General features: G+C 35.1%; 1 long non-coding RNA gene across 9 annotated transcripts; it reads left to right on the top strand.

The window, feature by feature from the left end:
- Positions 1-274: 274 nt before the first annotated feature.
- Positions 275-7,360, top strand: LOC113307805. 9 transcript variants are annotated; one of them, XR_003339339.1, is made up of 9 exons: positions 275-794; positions 889-929; positions 1,036-1,109; positions 1,607-1,789; positions 3,159-3,206; positions 3,290-3,350; positions 3,484-3,813; positions 4,323-4,538; positions 7,180-7,360. It is a non-coding gene; the product is annotated as an uncharacterized LOC113307805 (long non-coding RNA). The 9 variants fall into 9 exon arrangements; XR_003339338.1 differs by lacking the exon at positions 7,180-7,360 and adding an exon at positions 5,236-5,977; XR_003339333.1 differs by lacking the exon at positions 7,180-7,360 and having other exon boundaries at positions 3,484-3,572; positions 3,716-3,813; positions 4,323-4,839.
- Positions 7,361-12,230: the final 4,870 nt, after the last annotated feature.

The following is a 12,230-nucleotide window of genomic DNA, read 5'->3' as shown; positions in this document are numbered from 1 at the left end:
CCTCTGTCCCCTCGCCAGCTGCCTCTTTGTAGACTAGGCTTTTACCATTCTTATCTTGACTGTTTAGGCCTTCTTTCTTGGGATGAGATAAAGTAGATCTGCGGAGGTATCCTTTGCTATTTAGGCTTCTCAGTTCAGCGAAGGCTGCACAGTTGAATATATGTGCGGCCACTAAGATCGTGACACGTGCTCCACAGAATGTTGGTATTCACAGTGGGTGAGCAGAATAGGGGTGGGTGCCGCTTTAGGCTGTATGAGTTCTTTCACGATTCAACAAAATTCAAAGAGTAGAAAGGCAATACGTGTTTCTAAGAACTCTCTCTCACCCCTATTTCTCCTCGCTGAAAACACTTCAACCAGATTTCTCTAATTTCTGTTTGACTCCTCGATCTCATTAGTTTCATGGGGCTCGGTTGTTATTATTTTCACATACAATCCTTCTCGGAAGATAATCTAGATAAACATTGTTCGTTTCGAATCTTAGTTTTTCAATTTCTTATATGACATCTACGGTTTTTGATTAGTTGTTATTTTGAATTATCGAGTTCCTCTTGGGTAATATTTTTGATTTCTAGGGCATTGGATTTAGCCGTTTAGGAAAAATTAGTGTTTTCTTCAAATGTGGGGTTTTCTGGGTTTAGCAAATTCTAGGGTTTTTTACTCTTCCGTATCGGTCAACAACTGTTACTGGAGGTGATGTCACCCCTCCACCATCTGCAACTGTAACTGCAACATCAACCCCACTTCCGTTTAATTCCCGCCGAAGTAACTCAGTTCATATTTTTTTAATACAGGTTAGAAATTTATGCTTTTCAGAAATTTTGGTTTGTTTTTTCAATTTTTAGTTGAATCTGAAAGTTTATAAGAGCTATTCATTGTTTGTAATAGAAGGAAATGGCAATTCAATGATGCAAGGAGTTTCAATCGAGGTATTCAGCGCTTTTGTATAGATATACGAATAGAAGTTGTCATCTGCAATTCTTATATGTTGGCGTTCCTAAGCTTATAATTTAAGCTTCTTTATCTATTTGACAGGTATCAGAAGCCTTTATCAGAAGAAACAGAAGTTCCAGGACAATTTTTATATGGTCGACAAATGCATGAATAAGGTGGATTACACTGCTTCCAAGTATTGAATGCTTAAAACAAATTTTATAGACATGAAATTAAAATAGAGTGGATCTGATTTCTAATGTTTATCTTTGGGATTTGGTTTTAAATCATTCTTTTGATAGTACTGGTGGTGAACGTCGAGGTTATATAATACTTAATAGTGCCATGGAGGTGGTGTTGTGGTTGTGTATATAACTTATTAGGTAGAAGTGATGGGAGCTGCTGCAATGGTGGGTGGATAGAGGCGGTTGAGATGACAGTGGTGGTAGTGGCCGGTGTACATGTCACATGTGAAACTGTTAGTAAAAATATTTTATGAATTTCTATAACAAGTACATAAATTATAAGCTTAAGTGGAACTTCAGAGTCTTAAGCGGGAACCTGAGTTGGAATGTTTATTTTAAAGGTTAATTGATGTTCTATTACTTGCGATTGAAGATATATTCTGTTTATGTGGTTGGTCGTGTTGTTAATTTTATTTCTGTTGTTGCAGTTGCCGGTCCCTTTCAAGCATTTAACAACCAATGTTTAGTTCTCAATGGATAACTTCTCGAGCACGGGGAGTGTTTTGGATTCAGAGAGTAGCAAAAATAGCGGCCATTCTCTGTACGACACACTAAGTTGAATGAGCATTCAATCAAATGGCTGGGGTTTTGAATACGCTCTTAGTCGCGAGGTAGGGGATGTTGAAAAATTTCCATTAATGGTTACTTTTGTCTTTATTCTAGGCTCACCACCTTAGTTGTCAAAATAGTCATGTTGGTGGTCCCATTATTAGACTGAGCTAATCGGTGTTTACTAATGCAATTTCCACCTAGATAATTTAGCAAAGTGGATGGCACCACATCCATATCAATGAACTGCCTGCAGGTTTTAGACTTTGACTAGCCTTATTAGGTAGTCCTAATAAATCATAGTATCTATGCCTATTGCCAGTAATTGACGAGGCTTAACTGAATGGACTTGGACGTGTAATTAGGAGCTAAATAGTTCACATTGGTCGGTCAATCAGTGCTGATCTCAGATATTAATCCTGCCCTCCTTTTAATAGTTTTAAATTCGGTGGCTATTTTTATATCTAATGGTTCAAACCACATCATGCATGTTAGTCGGCAGAGAAAAGAACTTCGCTTAGTATGATGTTGTTTTATCCTGTATTTTTCCTTTTTTTGATTGATTATAATGTTTGATTTGATTCACCGGAGGCCTCTCTCTGTTGCATATTCAGGTGACACTACTGATTGTATTTCACTGTAATTAGGATATTTAGTTTCAATGTCACTTTTTTTACAATTTAGGTCCATTGGGTGCAATATGATAAATGATTAGGAATTTGTTGTCCATGTGTGTTCTGGAACCTTTCATGTGCAACGTATAATGATGGAATGAGAAACCATTTGGGGTTCAATGTACACAAAGGTGGGCATCAGTTTGAAGGTTAAAAAGTTAATGTGCTTCCGCATAAATTGCAATTAATCATTCAAAATAAGTAAACAAATGACAATTCTGTTTTTGTTGTTTAATTCGTTGAGTATCTTTTTGCAAGTACCAATTGGGTCATTATTGATATACCAATTTGTTTCGTCTAACTTTATATACGCGGTCTCTGAAACCATGGGATCTGAGACCACTGATAGATGAAAAGAGTCACATTGAGCTTTAGATTTGTTTATCTAATAGCCATAATATTATTGATGTGCTTTCTACGGTTCAACCTCTGGCATATTCTTTAAAGTTGCTCAATACTCGGTGTATTTAGTCATTCTGAGTTTGTGCGTCTTTTTTTCTGTCCTGATAGTCACGTGAGTCATTCCTTACGTTCCTTTTAGATAGCAGCTCCTTGATTACCTCATGACGCATCAGATTTTCCATATTCTTGGCTTGGTTATAATGTTGTCTCTAGGTATCCCCACCACTAACATAATTGACCGCCGGACATTCAGAATTCTTTGGTAGATTTGTGTTGTAATTTCAGAGTAACATATTTAGAAAGCAATATGTAACACCTAGCTAGCTTCAGTTGGTTTCTCCATATTATTTTGCAGTGAATTGACTGAGCTTGGCACACTTGCAGAGATCGGCTGTGTACGCTGGTACACTCTCTCTCTCTGCTACCATTAGTTTCACAGACTCATTGCAATTAAAAATGTAGTTCTGATCACTTTTTTTGTTCCAGATAAAGCGTCTTGAACACCTTTAAATGGACAAGAATCTGCAGTTGGTGTGCTATCATTGAGGTGATATTTGTGTTACTGTTTGGACAAAACTAACTTGAGTCATATTTCTGTCGTCACAATTTGTACTTAATTAGTTAGTCAATATTTTTTACCTGCTAATTCTTTGTTGTTCGTCTTTTATGATATCTATTAGGGTAACATGGGAAGTGAGTATCAGGGAAAAGAAAAGTTTCTCAAAGTTGTTGATGCTTCATCTCCTGATACGTGGGGTCAGATGTAATTGTAAGTACCCATATCTTCTCACTATGTTATTGATTGATTTCTGTTCCAGAAGTTACATCACTATGCTCCAAAGTGCTCATCAATGGAGCACTTTGGCTTTAACTTTCTCTTTGTACTCCCGTTTGCTTCATATTTGGACCTAGCTATACGTTGGGGTGGAGGGATCGGGTCTATTGGGAAGTGCAGGTTGGTCTCTGCTTAATCTTCATAATTGTTGCAGTTGCGGAGGGGTTCCTTGAGGGTAGGTTTGTTTGGGGACTTTTCCTCTATGTGTCCTGAGTTCATGCAAGTACTGTTTTAATTTTTATCTGTCAACACTTGATGGTACTCTCATATTTGCTGTTTTTTTATTCATTTAAAGAAATGCACTCTTTTTTTTTGGTTGGGGTAGTTGGCTACATCTGGCATTTCGTATGTCAGATCTATCATGCTCATCGTTCTATAGTTGGCGAACCAATTAGTTTAGTAAAGTGAGCAAAACTATGACATTATGAGGAAAAATAAACCACCAATTTGTGCACCAACTTAGTTGAGTGAAATGAGCAAAACTACTTTGGTTTTGGAGAAGTAATTTGGCAGGGTCTCATAGATAAATGGTTCTTTCTGAAAGAATGTCAAGTTACAACTTTACTTAATCGGTATTGCTCCTGTTTTTATGTTTCAAACATCTATGTTATCCCTTGCCTTCTTTCTATCCTACATTATTACCATTCTGACATATCTCGCACTTCTTTCTCTACTTTTGTGAAGGTGATCATGAATATACTGATGTGGTCATTCACTGCAAATTCTGCAATACTGGAGTATCTGAACGCTCCATCATTGATATTGACTTCCGCAACCACTTCGAAATAGCTCCAGCAGTTAAGTTTTATGACAGATGCATTAGGGAAGTTTTTCTGGGGGTATTTTTTACATTGCACAGGACTGTTGGCTACCTTTCTTAGATTTGACCACCGCAGTCAGGTAAGTTATTGAATGCTTTTTTTTGTTTGTTGTTTGAAATTCAGATATAAAAACTGTGTTTGGCTTTTTCTTCTTACAGTTCATGTTTATGGTTGTAGAGCTGCTGAATTAGGTGATAACCTAAAATTAAGTACCGACAGGGTTTCGATTTTTGGTGGTTTATTTAGAAGAAAGTTTGTGATTGCATTCAAAACTGTGTGTTTGATTTTGCTGGATTGGAAACTGCTGTAATTCATTTTAGAGATGTTGATGATATGGAATATACATCTTACTTGGGGCGATTTTAAAACCAGGTTTTATCCACGGGCTTTACCTAAGCAATCAAATAAAGTGTCCAATAACAGGACAAAAAAGAGAATGATAGAGAAAAGTGTTAGTTAAGTATAACTCACAGTTTATCAATAAGAACACCCATGACTAGCATAATAGAGAAACATAACTCCTTATCTAGCATTGAAAAACTTAAAATAAGTAATTTAAGCTTTATCGTTGGTTTTGGGCATATTATTAGGATATGGACTGGTGTACGTAGCAAAGACTTCAGTATGGCCTTTAATTGTTTAGAATTGTGCCTTTATATGAGCATCAAGTACCATTACTTATATTAGAGGCTAAAATATACTTACTTTGTAGAGCCCAACGTAGATGAAACTTCTTAGCCTTTTCTTGCTGCTTAAGCTTTTACATTTGGGTGCAGAACTTCAGGTGAATTTGTTTTTCTTTTTACTGGGAGGGGTACATTGTGCATTAAGGTGTGCGTTCAATGGTCGAATATGTGTAGCATAATGTGTGGGGGCATATGCCTATGAACATAGGTTTAGCATGTATTAGTGTTTCTGTTCCTAATGTGACCATCTTCACAAGACTGCACATATTTTTTGATTCTGTATCGCAGCTTCTTCCCTGCTCATTTGCAGTACTTCCATGTAAACTATTGAGCCTACCTGACAACAAAAGTGATTAAAGACAAGTCTCACTTTGTTGAAGCCTAAGTTTTTTTATCTGTAAGCTTAGCTCAGTAAACTCTGGAAGTCTTAACACATATTGTGCAATTGTTGAGCTCCCATTTTGTTTCCCACTTAATTGGTGATGCTCAAAAGTAAGTTTGAGCCCACAACAGAGAAATATTATTAGTACACCTTAAGGGATTTTTTGGGTGCTCAAAAATATACATGGTTTAGGTAGTTCATTGATAAGGATGTCTATTGTGAATGGTGATCATGCTACAATTATTTTCAAAAAAGTAAATGGAACTATTAACAACACATCTATGTGTATTTGCAACTCCTCTATTTGCTGTCTTAGCTCAAATGGCAGAGCTCATGGTTTTCACCGATGTGGTTGTGGGTTCGACTCCGGCAGATGGCATAGTTATCCAGTAAGCCAAAACCTTTTATGCTTTAGATCCCAACACATAATGCGAAATTCAGTAAGCCAATACTTTTTATGCTTAAGATCCCGATACATAGTGCGAACATAGGTGTAAATGTAGAAAACCTTTGTATCAAAATCAAACAAATACCAATGAAGTGATTAAGTTTTTTTTCTTTTTTTTTTGATAATTATTGAACATAAGTCACAACTATAATGGGCTAATGTCATTTCAAAGTACCAACCCCTAAGCTGGACAAAAATTGACCAAGCACAAAACTTGGACAAAAGGTACCAAAATCAATTAACCCAAATATTTTTCACTAAAACTTTATAAAGGAAATAGGTTCATTCGGATATATTTTTCTTAAAAAAGAGTTTCACCCAAATTTCTAAGTTCCATCTTGCGTACTTTCCAATATATGATGTTTTGTTATCCCCTAACGATGCGTTAGGTTGGCAACCATCTCATATGCAAGAAACAAACCAACTTATTCTTACACGCAGGGGCGGAACCAAAATTTTTGTTATGGGGTATGGGGTGCAAAAAAAGTTTTAATGGGATGCAAAAATGCAAAAGAAGGCTTAGATATAGAATTTTTGTTCCTATTCAGCCTAAATTAGGCTTTGGAGCCAGCTAGGCAGGGGGTGCAAGTGCACACTCTTGCAATGGGCTGGTTCTGACCCTGCTTACACGGAGTCTCAAGATCAAGACTACATCAATATTTTTCACTGCAACTTAATGAAGGACATAGGTTCGCTCATATGTACCTGAGTGTCATTTTGCACACTTGTCGTTATACAGTGTTTTGTAGTTTCATAATGATGGGTTAGGTTGGGGAACCGGAGATGAATCAATAAGATGTAAAAAAATTTACCATATCACGATTACGGAACATGAATTATGTTATAGTCTTTCGGTTTTTTCAATGCCTAAGTGAGTATTCTACTGAACAAAACCAAAAATTGTATTTTAATCTATGGTTTTCGGGATTGATTTTTTTCAAAGATTCTGGTATACGTTGGAGTTATTAAAATATACCACCCATATAATATCTCATGCATAACCAAGAAATATTACAAACGGATAATTCCATACATTGTTATAACATATAAACGATGAACCTAAGTTGGAATTTTTATTTGAAAGGTTAATTGATTGATAACATATGATTTTTATTACTTGCAATTGAAGATTTATTATGTAGTTCGTTGTGTTGCTCATTTTATTTATATTGTTGTTGTTGTTGTCATTACCTTTCAAATATAGGTTCGGGCTATGGAAGACGAGGTCAATGCTTTGTTTCAAATCATGATCCATTGATGTCCCTAGGTATAGTTTGAGACATATAAAGTTTCGATGGCAGTTACATGTTTTAGTTATCACATAGGTATCATTTTGATGACTACTGAGAATCCCACCCAGTTGGTCAAAAATTCGAGAGAAACTTTTACGTTATATATATTGTTTTGAGGGTTTTGATTTAATATATGTGCTCTCGGTTTAATCATTCGATGAAATAAATCTAGGAATGAAATGTATTTGGTATGAAACTCTCATTTTTTTTTCTTTATCATGTTTATCCAATCGAGTCAAACTAACTTGGTTAAACATCAGTAAAGGCATGTTAAATGATTCTCAAATCGACAACCAAAAACATATTGCACATTGATTGTTGTTGAGCATCTTGATTGTCAGTTTACTTGACCGTAGTCAAGTTTTTTACTTAGCCCTATGTACCGAGTATTTACCTAGGAGCGAAGAAACTAGACTTTAAAATCAAGTAAACATCTGAAGTATGTTAAATTAAGAACCCTTATATTGGATAACCATAAACATATAACCAAATACCAAAACCAATGGTTGAGAATGTAACAAGTAATAACATGTTGAATCTTCTCTTCCAAATTAAATAGGCTTATTGCGGACTAAACTATTGTTGAAAAGGTAAATGTGAACTTAGCATTATTCATAATTTAATTAATAAAACTTATATTAAATAACCATGGATAAAATAAAATATATAATGATGAAAGATTGAGCCAAGGACATAGACAGGGTGATGCCTAGAGACATAAGTAAAGGCAATCATTGCTTGAAAACATGGTAATTAAACTTTGTAAATGATCAAGAGCTCTGACAGTGATGCTTGAAAAGTACAAGAACACATTAGACAACAAATGAAAGAATAATCAATTCTTGAGGGATTCTTATGGGTCCTTAATCAATAGCCAAAATATTCTGATAGCGAAGACAAACTGGAGAACTTCTTGGAGTATCAACATCAACAAAACGATATCAATTTAAACCGGTCATTAGAATCTAAAAAACAAATGTTCAAACATGAGTTTGACACGAAAAAGTGAATGAAAGATTATGAAAAATAAATAAAACAAGAGTATAATTAAACAATATAAAAATGAATGTTTAAACAAGAGTATAATTAAACAATATAAAAAATGAAATTATATTTTTTTAAAATATTTTTGATGTTGCATGATTTTGATTAGGTTAAGAGCAATGAAAAGTATCATCACAACATTTGAAGAATGAAGATCACTTGAAAACAAAATACTCGAGGCTTATTTGAAGAATGAAGACATTGAATATGGGGACGATAATCCAAATTTGACAAGAACATGATTACATTTTCAGGAGGCCAGGTCATAAAAATGGTGTTTAATCAACGAGCATGCATCGGTTTTTTTCTACAATGTGGGTTTGAACAAAAAGTTTACAAATACATGATCCATGAAAAATTAAAATCAAAACAGAAACACAAGCTACAACGATTCAAAACTATGTCTAGAAAGGATATGCAGTTCTCGGTGTGGAAAAATTTGGACTCGAAAAAGATTACAACTATACAAGAATAATGAAATGCCGAAAGAGAGAAGCTTGGAGTTCATGGACGGGTCAAAAACATTTTCATTCACTTTTTGGAGTACTTTATAACGGATCTAAATTATTTTAATATTTTAGCCAATTTACATTCTTGACTAGGTGTGTTATAGCTCCAGTTTCTATTCTTAATTGTATCATATTCATGGGCACCAGGTTTTTGGCCGTGTGAAAGACATTAACAACTACTTGAACAACTTCAATAGCTTTTGCATTATCCACCTAATTATTTACCTTACTATTGTTGTGATAATTTTAAATTTTTATATATATCATATTATTTTTCTCTTCGAAATAGATCTTCTTGAATGCTTTATTAAAATTTATAAATTTTTCTTTAAAATTTGTAAAAATAAAAAATTTCTTTTGAATAATTTATTAAAGCAAATACTGGAATTGTTCATTTGTTTATTTCAAGAAAATAATTCAAATTTTATTCAAACCACGGTTCAACTTAATTTTGTTACATAAAAACGTTCAACAACATCCACTTCAAGTCACCTGATACTTTGACTTCCATCTTTGACATGTGATGTTCACGTTTAATCAATTACATGAACCGGACAATATCAATGAAAACACCTGGATATTCGTCATATTATTTATATTGAAATATTTTTACGAGACTTATCAAGCTAAAAATCATGAGACCTATCCTGAAAACTACGTTACGCTTGACACTAATTAGAGGTTAATCTTATTACCAAGATATACTTTCGATTCGGTTAATCTGTGGAGAGGCATTGATATTCTCAAAATGCAAAATTAAGCTATACCAAGATATACTTTCCGAGTAAGAATCAATTTCATCATAAACATTTTCTTAAGAAAGTTTCAAACATTAATTTTGGTCATCTCTCTGGTAGGAATCACGAATGTGCTAAGCAACTAAGCTTGATTATAGCCTTTGATATTTAGTTAATCACTACAATTAACATTAATCAAATCAACAGTAAATCGGCCATTATTAAAAACAGTAGGATTGGGGGCCATGCTATTTACTATTTCACGACCCGGTTCTGGACTTTAGTGATCCCCAAAACCAAGCCGATCTCGGCCCCACTGTTATAAACATAAGCCGAGAGCCATGAATATCTTCATTGAGGAACTATATACATACCCATTTTTATTTTTTGTGTTTTGCTGCTTCACACTTCTGAGAGCAGTGAGCTTTGCTTGTTGTTGGGCTTTTTTTGAAGATTTCGGGGCTTTTCTTCTGGTGGCTATTAGCAATTTTGCTTTATGGCATGTTTTGAAGATTGACAATGCAAATTTGAGTTCTGGGATTTCGAACTCAATAGAAGTTTACAAGATGTATGCAGACAGTGAGCTTTGCTTAATGTTTTGCAACCTTGAAGTTTACAATCTTTCGATTCAGATGGAAGTGGAAGTATTTTGCTACAATTTGAAGTTTATTATGACGTCAGAGTTCTTTGAAGCTCAACTGAAGGTTGCAGGCGCGATAATCAACTAGCTGGCCTTGTTTTCAGGTCTTTTTTACGCTTATTTGTGCAGCTTTTGAAACATTGAAGTTAATTGAAGTTTGGGAGCATCGATACTGAATTCTAGAGCAGATGGGTGTTTGGCAGCCTTCTTGTTGCAGTCGGAGGGAACCTTGAAGCTCATGTTAAAACCTTTTTTGTTTTGTTTTTTTGTTTTCTAGCTCTCTGGGTTTGTTGCCCATAAACTGAAGTTTTTCCTTTTCTTGCACCCCTTTGGTTTATGGGGTTCCGGGGCATTCAGGCTCCTTTTGTAATCTTGTTGGTTACATTTTTTGCTCATAATAGACCGTTTATTGACCGAGTAAAAAAAAAGTATTGTTGTTTGAATGACTGATGAGGAATGCATTTATAATGGTCTTTTGGTAATCAAAATCTAACTCGGGTCCATGCGGGACATTTTTTTTTGACTCAAAAAACGCTAAATAGATTAAAAGATCAATTCTATACCAAGAAGTAGAGAAATGATGGAATGAGTACAGAAGCAGCTCAATCATAGTAGAGCTTACGAAACCAAAAAAAGAAGAAAACAAAACCAAAACAGAACAGAACAGGTTACAGATTACGACATTATTTCTTTCCAATTGTACAAAACATCTTTCAAGTGTATACCTTGGAAGATTTGGGTGCCAATACACCAGTTGTAGATAAACATTTTGACCCCCTGAATGATTTCATCCAAAGTTTTATACTTCCCATTGAAATGCCTTTCATTCCTCTCGATCCATACAGCCCACCAAATTGCAAAAGGAATGACATCCCATACGTTTCTTCTGGTACTAGAGTTTGAATTTTTTCTCCTCTTCTATTCCCAAATCCTATCACGAACAGATTTTTGGAAAACCCATTGTAAATTATAACTATGCAGAAAGAAAAGTCATATGGCTCTGGTGGTTTCACAATTTAAGAACAAATGGTGATTCGACTCTGGATATTTCTTACAAAGTAAACAACCATTAACCAGAATCGAATTCCTGTAAGTATCCAACGTAGGGGCAGCATTATAACATAAATTCCAAACAAAAAAGATTACCTTTTGTGGAATTTTTGGGATCCATAAGCATTTGTATGGAAATAGCACCAAACCATCAGTTTCCAACGCCCCATAACATTCAGCAACCGAAAAAAACATGTGCACCTTGCTGCCAAATACGCTGATCTCCACTAACATTACCAAAGTTAAAAGAAGAAATCAGATTGAGTAGATGTGCCACCTCTGCAATTTCATCTTCTTTCAGATTTCTGCAAAACGCCATATTCCAATTTCTATCCCCGTTGTTGATAACCGTCATATCATCAATTGTAGCATCTTGCATCCTACTAATTCTGTACAAATTTGGAAATAACGACTGCAATGTTTGTCCATTCAACCAATTATCTTTCCAAAAAAGAACTCCATCTCCCGAATTAACCTTCAAAGTTGTATTTTGTCTCACCTCTTCACAACTCTTAAGTATGCCAGCCCATAAACTCTTACCTACCGGTTTCTTTGTTGAGTTAGGAAAGAAAGCTCTAACATTACCGCAAAATTTGTGATTTACCACTTTCTTCCACAAAGCATGTTCTTCATTTCCGTATCTCCAGATCCACTTGGCATGCAAGGCCTTGTTCATGAGTCGCAATTTCTTTATTCCCACTCCCCCTCATTCTTTCGGCAATTTTAATTTTTTCCAGCCTACCCATCCTTTTTTAGGTTTCTGATGCAAAGTACCCCATAGGAACTGACGCATAATTCTTTCCATCTGCTTTTCTACCGCGTCCGGAATCTGAAATAATGATAGATAGTAGATGGGCAAATTACAAAGTACACTCTGAATTAGCATTAGTCTGCCCCCTTTCGAAAGATATTTCCTTTGCCATACACACAAATTCTTTTGAAATTTCTGTAATATCACATCCCATACTCCAACGGACTTAGAC

The sequence above is a fragment of the Papaver somniferum genome, chromosome 9, assembly GCF_003573695.1.
Source record: "Papaver somniferum cultivar HN1 chromosome 9, ASM357369v1, whole genome shotgun sequence".
NCBI lineage: Eukaryota > Viridiplantae > Streptophyta > Magnoliopsida > Ranunculales > Papaveraceae > Papaver > Papaver somniferum.
Note: the sequence above shows the minus strand (reverse complement) of the source record. Positions and strands in the feature narration are given on the sequence as shown.